Here is a 12,550-nt window from a genome sequence, read left to right as displayed (position 1 = left end):
GGAGCCCTGCTCATTGTAGGGGCTTCCAAGGCTTGTCCAGTCCTCAGACTATTACCTGCCCTGCTTTTCCATGTGAGCACCAATGACACTGCCAAGGGAGACCTGAAGCACATCAAGTGTGACCATATGGCTCAGAGGGCTATAATCAAGGGCATGGAGGCCCAGGTGGTGTTCACATTGATTCTGCCAATGAGATGGAAGCGCTTGAGGAGGAGTAGATGGATCTTACATGTCAGCAACTGTTTGTACAGCTGTGTTGGCAACAAGGTTATGGCTTTTATCACCATGGGACCCTCTCTGAAGATCAACAATAGCTTGGAAGGGACAAGATCCATGTGACCAAGTGGGGACAAAGTATCTTTGCCAACAGACTGTCCAACCTGATAAGAAAAGCTTTAAAGTAAGAATGATGAAGGAGGGAGAGCGTTACCAGCAATCAAGTGAAATGGTGGATGGGGTTAGCAAGCAAAGAGTCTGGGATGATGTGAACAGAAGAGACCTTGTAACTGACAAAACAGGGCTGAAGTGGGGTCACTTCAAGCATATGACATAAAGAAGGAAGTGTCTATGGAACAGCATTATGTGGAAAGCTCCCATACCTTTTCTGGGAAACCAGTATGCCAGGTTTCTACAGTCTCATTGGTGTCACAGAGACATGGGATAGTTCACATAACTGAAATGCTGCAAAAGAAGGATCCAGGCTCTTTAGGAAGGACAGGCCAGGGAGGTGAGAGGAGGTACCCTTTATATGAGAGTGCCATGGGGGTGCATAGAGCTCTGTCTAGGAAAGGGTGATAAATCAGTTGAGAGCTTATAGGTCAGGACTAGTGAGCAGTGACATTGTTGTGATTGTCTGCTACAGATTGCCTGATCAAATAGAAGTAGTGCATGAGGCCTTCTCCAGACAAGTGAAACAAGCCCCACATTCACAGTCTCTGGTCCTCATGGGGGACTTTTACCACACTGATAGCTTCTGGAGGCACAACATAGCAGGGCATAAGCAATCCGGGAAGCCTCTGGTACACATCAGTGACAGTTTCCTCACATACGTGACTGAGGAGAAAACAGGAGAGACACTGCTAGAACTATATGTACGGAAGAGGAAAGATTGATCAGGACTGTGAAGGGTGGGAGCAGTCTTGGCTGCTGTGACCATGAGAAAGTAGAGTTCAGGATTCTGAGAAGAGGGAACAGGGCAAAAAGTAGGGTAACAACCCTGGACTTTAAGAGAGCAGACTTTGGCCTCTTTAGGTATCTACTTGGAAAAATCCCACGGGATGCAGCCCTGGAGAGAAGAGAGGTCCAAGACATCTAGTTGATATTCAAGGATCGCCTGCTCCATGCTCAGGAATGGTCCATCCTAACAGGCAGAAAATCAAGCACAGGCAGCAAAATCCAGCTGGAGGCTAGTTGTTACTGGTGTATCTTAAGGGTCAATACTGGATCCAATGCTGTTTAACATCTCAGTTAATAACCTGGATGATGAGAAAGAGTGCACCCTCACTAAGTTTGCAGATAATACAGAACTGGGAAATGATGATATATGGGATGGTTGCACTACCATTCAGAGGTACTTGAACAGACTGGAAAACTGGACAGAGAAGAACTTAATGAAGTTGAACAAAGTGAAATGCAAAGTCCTGCTCCTGGGGAGGGTAACTCCATGCACCAATGCACACTGTGGGTGGACTGGCTGGAAAGAAGATTTGCAGAGAGCATTCCAGGGTTCATGGTGGACAGCAGGTTGACTGTGAGTCAGCAACATGCCCTTGGGGCAGAGAAAGACAACAGTATCTTGTGCTGCATTAGGAAGAACGTTGCCATCAGTTTGAGGTAGGTCATCCTTCCTCCCTACTCACCACTGGTGTAGGGATCCTGACCAGGAGAGTACTGTACATGGAGGAGTTAGTGATCCACGTATCAGTTAATCTGAGCAGGCGCAGGCCTGTGCTGTGCTGTGCTGCGTGTGCAGCATGGCCTTTAGGCCATGTCATGTTGCACAAACCCCTTGGCCTCGGGGTGAGCTCAGCCAGCTCACAGTAACAGAGGAGCTTGCAGGCAGCTTCCACTTGGCACTGGTGATTGCACCATCTGTCTGGACATGCCTTTATCTAAATGTGCAGCAATAAGTTCTTGTGCAAACATCCCTTTTGTTTGACAGTGGAAATGCTGAATAGAGTTGTCGTCTTTTAAGAAAATCCTATAGTAACTTGAATGACCAGAACAGGGTAACCCTATGGATCGGGTTTGCATGGCATGCTGATTGGAAACCCATTTGATTCTGTGTAACTTGTGGTTCCCAGCATCTGAAGGGACATATGATTGCCTATACTTTCTTTATAGCATTAGCTCTAACAAGTAGTATTCTAAATGATACTTTACAGAGTCTGTGCCTTTCTTACTGGGATCACCAAAAAACAGTACTTCCTGTTGAAGAACGACTGGTGAAGATGTATCTGCAGTGCTGTGCTCTGTGTTCCCCTGTACAAAAGAGAAGTAGATTGACAGGAGCAAGTAGAGTGCACGGTCACAAAGATGGTTAAGGGACAGCCCAGCCTGGAAACGTGAAGACTTGGGCTGGGGTGTCTCATCACTGTGTACAAATATCTGATGGGAGGACATAAAGAAGACAGAGCCAGACTCCTCTTAGTGGTGGCATGTGACTGGACAAAAGGCGATGGGATCAAATGAAAATATAATTCTATCTGAAGGTAAGAAAAAACTTTTTTACTATGAGGGTGGACAAACACTGGAACGGGTTGCCTAGAGAGTTTGTGGAGTATCCATCCCTAGAAATATTCAAAACCTATCTGGACATGGTCCAGGACAACCTGCTGTAGCTGAAGCTGCTTTGAGAAGGAGCACTGGACCAATCTCCAAAGGTCACTTTGAACCTCAGCCGTTCTGTGATTCTGTGAACTCCCTGCTGGTGATGTGGCAGCACAAACCAGTGCAAGAAAGAAAACGGTGGGATCCTATCAAGGCCACAGAGCTTCTGGTGGGGTACAGAGCTGGTCTCATCCACATTATCCTGTGAAATGTCTACCAGTGAACTCAGGTTGCTCTGGGGACACAGTCTGAAAAAGGTTGGGAAGGCTAAGCAGTCTCAATGTTTCTTTTCTGGATAGGCTGCCCTTTAGATGCCCCTTAGCGCATCACAAGACCAGGACAGTTTGAACACTCAGGAACTGAGGCCTTTAGAAATCTGCCAGGTATACTGTCACAGAACAACGCAGGAACAAGCCATGGTCCATTGAACGATGAGAGCAACATCAAAGTACTTACAGAGATTAAGAACAACAAAGGAAGCAAGGTGCTTGTCTATATCAGCAGGCATCCTTGAGGAGCATGAACAATAACTTGGAAAAGTCTGTCTGGGTAGACAAGTCAGAGGCTGAGAGAGGAAAGGAGCAGTTGCTGAAACAAACTGATAAAATAAATAGCTACAAGCAGGTATTTAAAGGATTTAAGGATTAAGTGCCTGCGCTTTTAATGAGAGCAGGTAAATCTCATTAAAACCAGTGGCACTGCTATAGAACAGGGAATATCAAACACTGTATTTAACCTGGCAAGGTGAAGCATGGTCTGGGTTCCAGTGATTAAGACTTGCATTTTAACTAGCAATTAGAGTGTTAAAGTTTTACCTTGGTTTCCTGGAATTATTTAATAGGTCTCACTAAATAGCCCATGGTTTAACTGCATCGGGAATAATTGTATGAGTCATGAGAGCAACTGCCCAAAGGTCTAACAGAAGTCCAGCAAGTTTTATCAAACCAAAGGTGTGTAAATTCACAGAAATACCTCATACTTCTTCCTCTCCACAGCTACACCCTACTTCATACACAGTAAAAAGATGTCATTGCCTCTTTCCTATCCCATGAAAGACACAATCCGTCAGCAGCTTTTGTGACCTGCAATCTAGCCATGCTTGGCATACTGGCAGAAAATGAAGGGCTGTGGCATTACACCACTGTCAGCTATAGCTTGAGATCCCTGCACTAGTCAAAGCCTTGTTTCAAGCGTGTTCCCATCCACAACGCCCCTTTCCACATCACAGGTCTCAACTTGCATGTGAGACTCTCATGAGTCAAGCCAGAAGAAAGTCAGAAGACCCACCAAAGGTAGCCCATGGAAAGGGGATTTTATTACAATACTCCAGTGCTTGCAGTAACTGAGAACTACTGACAGGGGATGAAAAGTAGCACAGCTGAGGGTTAAGCCTTGAGTTTCAAAAACCACAAGTCAGGCACCAGAAAGAGGCAAATCTTGAGACTAGCCTAGGCAATTCAAGAGACTTTCAATGTCATATGTAGCTGGACCCATTTTCCTTCTGGTTTCTGAACTTTTATTTCACACTAGTGTCATCTTTTCCAGCATTTCACCTTATTTCTTTACTTGAAGAAAGTTTATAATTTTATTGCAAGATCTAGTATTAGCCACGGAGCTGGGAAGAACAGCAACTATCACGTGATTCCTAATTAAATCAGGAGAGCTGGTACAACATGCATTGACTTCCCTAAGTCTGCCCCCCTGTCTGTGGGCAGACTGAACTGAAAAGTCTGCTTAAAAACGTTTTTATTTTTGTTCACTTAAATCCACATGCTGAAATATAAATGTAAGTTTGAAAAGAGCTGTCTAAATGATCATCCAGATGATCTCCAGAAGTCCCTTCCAACCCCTACCATGTCATTCTGTGAAAAATGAACAATGTAGACACAAATTCGCATGGGAAATTAAAGAAACACTTTGCAACAAAAGACATAAAATACATCAAAGATATAGCGATTTTTAAAAAATAATTTCTTCAGGAAAGAAGACTTACAAATGCACAGTCCACGTGTAGATTAGTGGAGGCATCTACATGCTCCGTCGTTCTTTCCTATTGCATCTGGACCCATGGACAGCTTCAGCCTAGTCTGATACATTTAAAGATCTCCATGGTAATTAAGTTCATGTATCCTTCCTGAAAAGTAATCAGGAAGAAAAGGGCTTTGTCAGGACACTTACTGAGAAAACAGATTATAATCTGTAAACATTAGATAAAGAAGTTTCTGTTTCTTTCCTTAAGATTATGCCTCTAAACACGGTGGTTACTTTTGGGAAACGTGTTTAAATTGTCCTGAGTCAGAGTCATAACTATAATTAACATTAGAACTGAATGTTAAAATGCATGAAAAAGCACATAAATATGTTCTTTTAGACATGAAATCCTAACTTGAAAGAAACAAGATAAGCAACAATTAATCAAATTGTCAGTTTCCGGAATCAATTTTAAAGTTCAATGCCTCCTTCATTAATGTGTCTTTTAGTTGTCCTATTCCTTAACAAACTATGTAGAGTATATGTAGAGTATCCCCACCTTGGGATATATTCTTTTAATGTATTTTGTTCAGTCTATATAACTTTGTTCTTACACCACAATATCATTCATGCTCATGTTTACTCTGTTTCTCTAGCAAGTCAAAAGAATTTTTCTTCACTTGGTAAAAATAAAAGTAAAGGTGTTTCTCTAGACAATGGTTGCTGAAGCCAGTAGCTAAAATATTTAGCAATTAGCTCAGTCCTGCCATAGAAGTTGATATGAATAATGATTAAAAAGCCTCCTTAGGAATAGATTTTTGATAAAAACTCAAATGTTATACTTTTGTCTGTATAACAGGATAACGTATGCAATCACTCATAGTATAGAGCCAACTAATAGTTTATCATAGAAGATAATACTGTTTGTTGGATGAATCTTACTCAGGGCATCAGAACTGGAATTCTAGCAAGAATTCAGGAGGGATGAATGATAATAAATACCTAGAAAATAGAGGTGTCATAGAAATTATAGTCTGCCATTTACTGTACCACGGTTCAGCAAGCTTCAATTATACTCCCCAGGATAATCTATTTTGTGCTTGAGCTGGTTAGAAAAATTTTGTCAAAAGTGTTGGCTTTGTGGGTTTTTTTTTAAACAAAAACTTCTGATCTGAAATTATTCTGGAATAAGAAGTTTGCTTGCAGTCAGCCATTTTTTTCTTTTTTGGGAGAAAAATAGGAGAGAATTCCAACAAACTGAAAATGCCTGATTTGACATTTTAGAACAAATTGTTTCCATTTTATTTTGAACTTTTTTTAATAGTTTTATTTTGGTTTATGTTAAATTTAGAATGAAACATTTTGAATGCATGACCAACCTTTGCCAAAATTTTCTTTCACAGAAAATCTTTAAATGCCAAGCTATTTTTACCTTTTAATTCTCCTCTCAAGTTGGAAAAAACTCTGAAATTTCTTAGGTAAGGAATAAACATTTTCTGCCCACCATCAGTTGTGTCTAAGGCAACTACAATTAATTAGAAGCAGCCTAGATATGTCACGGAGGACAGCAAATCTTTTCCAGTTTGTCCACTACACCTTTCTGACAGTATTTCTTGTTTTCACTGCTGTTGAATGTTATTTCCTATTTTTTCTAATTCTTTTCCTCCCTTAATATTCTTCCTAATGGTTTCTAAAAAAGATTGTGTTATCTAGGAATTAATTAAAAGGATACAAACAGAGAGGACCCTCAACTGAAAGCAGAATATCACCAAGTAATAAAGTCCCATAATTAAAACAAAAACCTGAGAAAGCTTAGCATGGATACAGATTTCAATCTACTTCAGTATTCTGATGTATAAATAAATAAAAATTGGTCTGAGTTAAAAATACAGAAGACTGTCAGAATAAAAATAAGCAAAGTTATTTCCTTTAATATTAGCATGTAGAAACACTGGCTTCCCAGGGATTTAAATTTAACAGTAGTTTGACTTTCTAGCATTTGGGAAGTGTAAACTAGTGTCTTGGTTTGAAAGACAGGTGTCTGCGGAGGAAGGCAGGATCCTCCCTTGAAATGGAAAATGCAACCCCCTTCCCTCCAAATTATTATAATTTTGAAATTAACGGGCCTTCAGGCAAAGATATGGGGAATAGGGATAACAGTTCTTTACTAATATGTATATATATATATATAACACAAGGCAGGGAAAAAAACACAACCCACTGGTTTACACTGACAGAGTCAGAAATACAACCTGACACCCTGTTAGGGTGGCAGTAGCAGTCCGATAAGATGCTGGCTGCAGTCCTCCTGAAGCGATGGATGTAGTTCTGTTGAAGCAGCGGTCTTGTAAAAGGGTCTGGTCTTCCTCCGAAGGTCCAGTGGTAGGTAGGTAGCTCTTGTCCTCTGGAACTCCAGTGGGGGGGGTGGGGGGGGGGGGGTGGGAAACTCCTCTGGCAATCCAGTGGAAGAAGGCTGCTAGGGTGTTCGAAATCTCGGTTTTTATTTAGCATGGACTGCTTGCTCCTTCCCCCCGGGCGGAGCATCTCACAATGGGATGGGGAGTCGTGAGGCAGTTCCTTGATGGGCCATTAACAGGAGATAGCCCAGGAGCGAGTTATCGATGGGTCAGGCGATAAGGCATTGTTGTGCCCATTAACAGAAGATAGTCCAGAGGGGGGAGGCAGGGAGCACCGCCCCACCTGGTCTCAACAGCTCCTGAAGATGGTAATAGAATACTTTGGGGGGGGGGGGGGCACATTTTACACTGTAACCTAGGACACAAGACTCAAGTTTTCCTTGTGGTGAGGTAACTTGTGCAAGTTTTCTCCTTTGTGTTTCTTCTGGTAGGTGAAAACTTCATTTGAGGCACATCTCTCCTTTGTTTTCTACCTGACCGTCTGCCTTCACAAAACTTGAAGGCTCCTAACTGTAAGACCTCTGTTCCTCTAGGTTAGATGTGCTGTAAGGTCAATGAACACTGAGGAGCAAAAAGCACATGCAGCCTGACTTCGTGAACTCTCTCCACAACAAACAAGGAAAATTGTGCGGACTGGCTGAAAAATTGTTTTTCTCCTGCAGGTATGTTTACTTTCAAAATAAACGATTATTTTATTTCTTTTGAAATAATTTGTATTTTCCCAAAAAGAAAAAAAAAAAAAAAAAAACAAACCAAAAACCTCATGAGGAACTCATGAGGAATGGGTACCATTCCCTGCATTCACATGCACACATACAGATTTTTTGTGAAACTTTTCACTGTTATTTTGGTTCGGAGGCAGGGAAGGAAGGTGAGGGAGGTGTTTCACTTACAAGTTTTTGAACAAGTGGACTCATTTGTGATGGGCTGTCACAAATCAGCACCCTCAAAACCAAGTTACATACACACAAAGCAACATGAAACTACCATCTAAATTTCTTTTTTCAGATGTGTTTCTGCTAGAGTTAGCCTGTCTTTATGAGACTTATGCTTTAAATCTATTATTTCCAAATACAATGTCTGTCATGTTATTTTAGCAATGAATTCTGCTCTGCATAGGATCAGCCAGCCCCATTGCTGGGATGATGCAACAAAAGAGAAAGTACATGTCAAGGTTTCTTACACAGTATCTTTTTCCTCCCCATGCTTGGCATCCAAGGAACACATTTTGCTTGTCTGAAAGTGATACATAGCACTTTCTTGGTAACCTGGCTCTGTTCTATGCCAGAGCACACTCCTCTGCGGGACCAGCAGAGCAATCCCATGGCTAGGGCAGACGATGACCTGCCTGAAGCATTAAATCACTGCTGTGCATTAGACAAGTGGTACCAGCAGCACCAGGCCCAGGTGTACCTAGACTCTCAAAATAAACAGTTATCACACAATCAAGGGTCAGCACCAGTTAAACATGCTTCTACTAACAGATTCTGCATTTTCTGTGGCAACCCTTTTGTAGTTCTGCTTTTGGCTCCATCTTGCCTTATTCACTTTTGTGCTTAGTGAAGTCTCATAACCCAAGACAGTCATCAGATAGGGTTGTTCCCCATACCTAATGGCACCCCCTGCTCAGTTTCGTTTAAGAGATGCTTTGACACAGACTCCTGTCTGTCAGCTAAATTCCCTCCCCATTCCATTCTCTACAGTTTTGCTCATTCCTTCAGTGAGACTTACTGAAAAGTTGTAGATCATCCTCTCCTGGCACACTCACCTTGAGCAGCAGCACAGTTAACAACATACACTCTTCAATATTGACATTTCTCAGTGAAATGCACAATATTCATCTTCACAGTGTTATAGCAGGGTCTGTGCAAATGCAGTCTGCCACATTTGCACCAGCAAGATGTTGTGAAGGATTCTTCTCTTACAGTGAGAAACATTGAGTTATGTTTCTGATACCTTTAAAATTCTGGACAATTCGACACGGTCCTTGAAATACTGCTCATTACAGCATCATGCTTTGGGAAACAACCCATCTGTGGAGGCTTCAAGAAGTCAGCAACTTTCACAGTTGCTATATAGGAAGGAAGCAAAAGAACACTATGAGAAAGAAAATTTTTATGCCTATTTGTTCATTTTGTTTCAAAGAGAAGTATGGAAAGATTTCTCTATGAGGGATCAAGTAACAACAGAATAGAAGGTGGAGGTTTATTTGTGCTCTGAATTTCAAAGCACTATAAACTGCCCTGGTTAGAGTGTTAAGTAAAAGAGCAGTGGAACTCATAGGACACTGTCTGCTGAGGCTTGGAGGATGGGATGCTGGGGATAGTGGAAGACAAAGGCAAGCTATGAACATGAACTGGCTTCTTTTCCTTCATGACATACACATGCTGCTGGCTAGCCAAAGAAGCCAGCTCAAACCAATGCTTCACTCCTGCCTAATACCTTCTCTCTTTAAGAAATGTTAACCTTGATTCACTTCTGTTCATCTTACACACCCTTTTGGTAATGTACTGAGCTCTTGGGACTTGCAGATGAATTGGAAAAGAGCATAACGGTCACACCGCAGTCTCAGTATTACAGTGATGGGATAATGAAGGGGAAGCCTATGACTAACACATCTGCTTCTACTGTTCCTCACATTCAAGAATGCATGCTACAAGGCTGTGAGGCATAAAGCATGGCAAACTAATCAGGTTCTTCTCTTCAAGTCCATCATAATAGATCAAAGTGTCCAACTTTCAGAATAATTTCGGTCCAGTATCTTCCCAATCACCAGCGGGGTTCGGTTACCTCCCAGTTCCCTTGGATCTTTGCAGTCCTCAACCAGAGCAAATAAAATTAATGTTGATTAATTTTATAATCCCACTGCAACCCATTGTGACACACTTGTCTGATAATAATAGCTTGAATTTGTCAGAGCAGGGCTGGGCCAAGCCAGGCCCCCTTCAGAAAGTCTGCCAATTTGCAGTCTCTGAATCACGGCTGCTAACAACTGTATTGCTTATCCAAAAATGCTACTCTTATTTTTTTGTGTGTGGATGGATCTCTATTCAAAGCAAATAGCTTGATTTTGTGACTCATTTTCTCTAGATAATCACGTATTGTCATATTTATCACACTATCATCAACTTTCTTGCTGTATATCAACATAAACTTGTTTGAATTTCAAGCATTACAGAACTGACAAATTACAAAACTAATAGTTTATCTGTTGCTCAACATTACCAGACAAATAATGGCAATGAACATTCATATTGTCTTTACTTCTTTAAACTTCTACCTGTAGCGACCAGAGCAAGGTGAATGAAATAGGGCAAATCTTTCTTCCTTGTTCTAGAGAGCCCGGCCTTCTTTTACACCCCTTTCATAGGCATTAAAGACTATCCAACAAGCACTAAGGTTTCAGGAATCAATTCTTCCATTCCAAAACCTACTATTGTTTTAGAAGAACAATGTTAAATTAAAGCTTTTATGTGTTCTCTTACACACAAGCAGTACCCATCACACACATAGTTTTAAGGAAGATTTAAGGTACATAAGAAGATACTTTGAAGTGAGGTATATTGTAGAATAGCAAGTAACAGCATATTTGCCCCATGTGAAGCAGGAGGCAGTTGTTCCCTCAAGGTATAAGCTATCTTACAGTGTAGGCAAAATCTCACAAACAGGCAGCTACACAAGAACTCACACACTGAAATTTCCTCTTTGCTTATCCCACAGCAGTAAGCGTGTGTGCCATTATCATCTTGTTCTCAAGGCCCAAAGGCATGCTTTTAATTGGGGGGTGTTAACCACAGACATTTAATAAACAGTGATTACTTGAGCTTTAATCTGCAGGTTCTTCTAAAAGGAACTCATATCTTCAGGGAGAAATCAACCTTTTCTAAGTTATAACCAGAAGAATTTTTTCCCTCCAAAAGAGCAACAAGCCCTGTCACAGTGTGACATAGGTAACAAACTGTGAATCTAATTAAGTGTGTAATTATACAGCAGATTGCAGCACAGTATGCTATTACTTAAACCAGCTGACTTGCATGCCAGAAGCATGGCAGTCCCAGAAACATGGCACTTGATGCAGACTGAGCTGAACACATTAGGGACCGTTTCCAGTGGGGGTGAAGAATGAGCCACGCTCAGTTCATCCGGGCTAATGGCACCTGCACGCATGCAACAAAAAAGATGGCAGACACACAGAAATTCAAAGTCTAAAGCAGAAGCAAACTTGGGCAACCCTGTGGTGTGGCAGCTATCATGCAGAGTTTCCTTGCGTCATAGGTTTGTACATATTTGTCTCAGTTTTTTGCAGGTGTGCCTGTCAGCATAGAGCTCTAATGCTGCATCTCTTTTCCTTGAAATATGGTGAACTGACAATACCTTTTCAAAGTTGTTTGTGTAGGACAAGTATTTCCACTTTATCAAACTCTTCTTCCCCAAAAAAGCAGTAGTTTCAGAATGTGTGCTATTACACCATGCAGTTCCTAGATTTGAATATGGGCACTTGCATAAAGAACATTCAGAGTGAGAATTTCTGTTAAATAATCCACACAAAATTGACCTACATTTGCGAATCTCCATTTAACCACTGTAACAGAAATACACATGGCATTAAAAGCAAACGGCTATCATGATACTGAATTCAAAGTGCTGTGTGTCCACCGCAGTAGGGCTCAAGTAAGTGCGGTTTTGCTTCAAAGTTGCTGCCATTATCAAAGCTGCTTTGGGCACTTAGCAATGGATGGCACATTTCTGGGGAATTTTGCAGGCACTCATACACACTGTAAGGTACTATTTTGCTTTGCCAGGGAGGGGAGTTTGGGAGGACTAAGGACTGAAAGTAAATTTACAGTGAACAGACGGAAAAACATGCTTTGAAGTAACAGTGAGTCTCCCAAAAAATCAGGAAAAAAAAGCTTGAAATCTAATCTGAGATTACAAATATGACTGATAACTATCACATCTGAGTAGACAGGATTTACCAGTGTTGCAGAACTATAAAACAATTGCTGAAATCACTTTTGCTACATGGAGTTGAGCTGAATACTGAAGCGCCGTTAGCGCATGGTTTCAAGCATGAAGCTTTATGCAAAGCCCCAGTGCCATACTTTCCAGGTACGAGGGACAGGACATTACCCTGTGTGACTGATGGACTCGATATCTCATTGGCAGTTTTCAGGCTTGTGCAGTGTACTGAGGGTTTCTGGGTGGCTGAGTGTGAGTAGCTCTACCATTTATTCCTCTCAGTGCTGGCAATTAACTGTCAAACTGGCAGATGTCTTCACCTCACCCGGATCTCTCAGCAGAATGGAAGAATGCTCCCTGTCTCCTGAAGATTT

This window comes from Leptosomus discolor, chromosome 1 (genome assembly GCF_034619465.1).
Source record: "Leptosomus discolor isolate bLepDis1 chromosome 1, bLepDis1.hap2, whole genome shotgun sequence".
NCBI lineage: Eukaryota > Metazoa > Chordata > Aves > Leptosomiformes > Leptosomidae > Leptosomus > Leptosomus discolor.
This window is presented reverse-complemented; position numbering follows the sequence as displayed.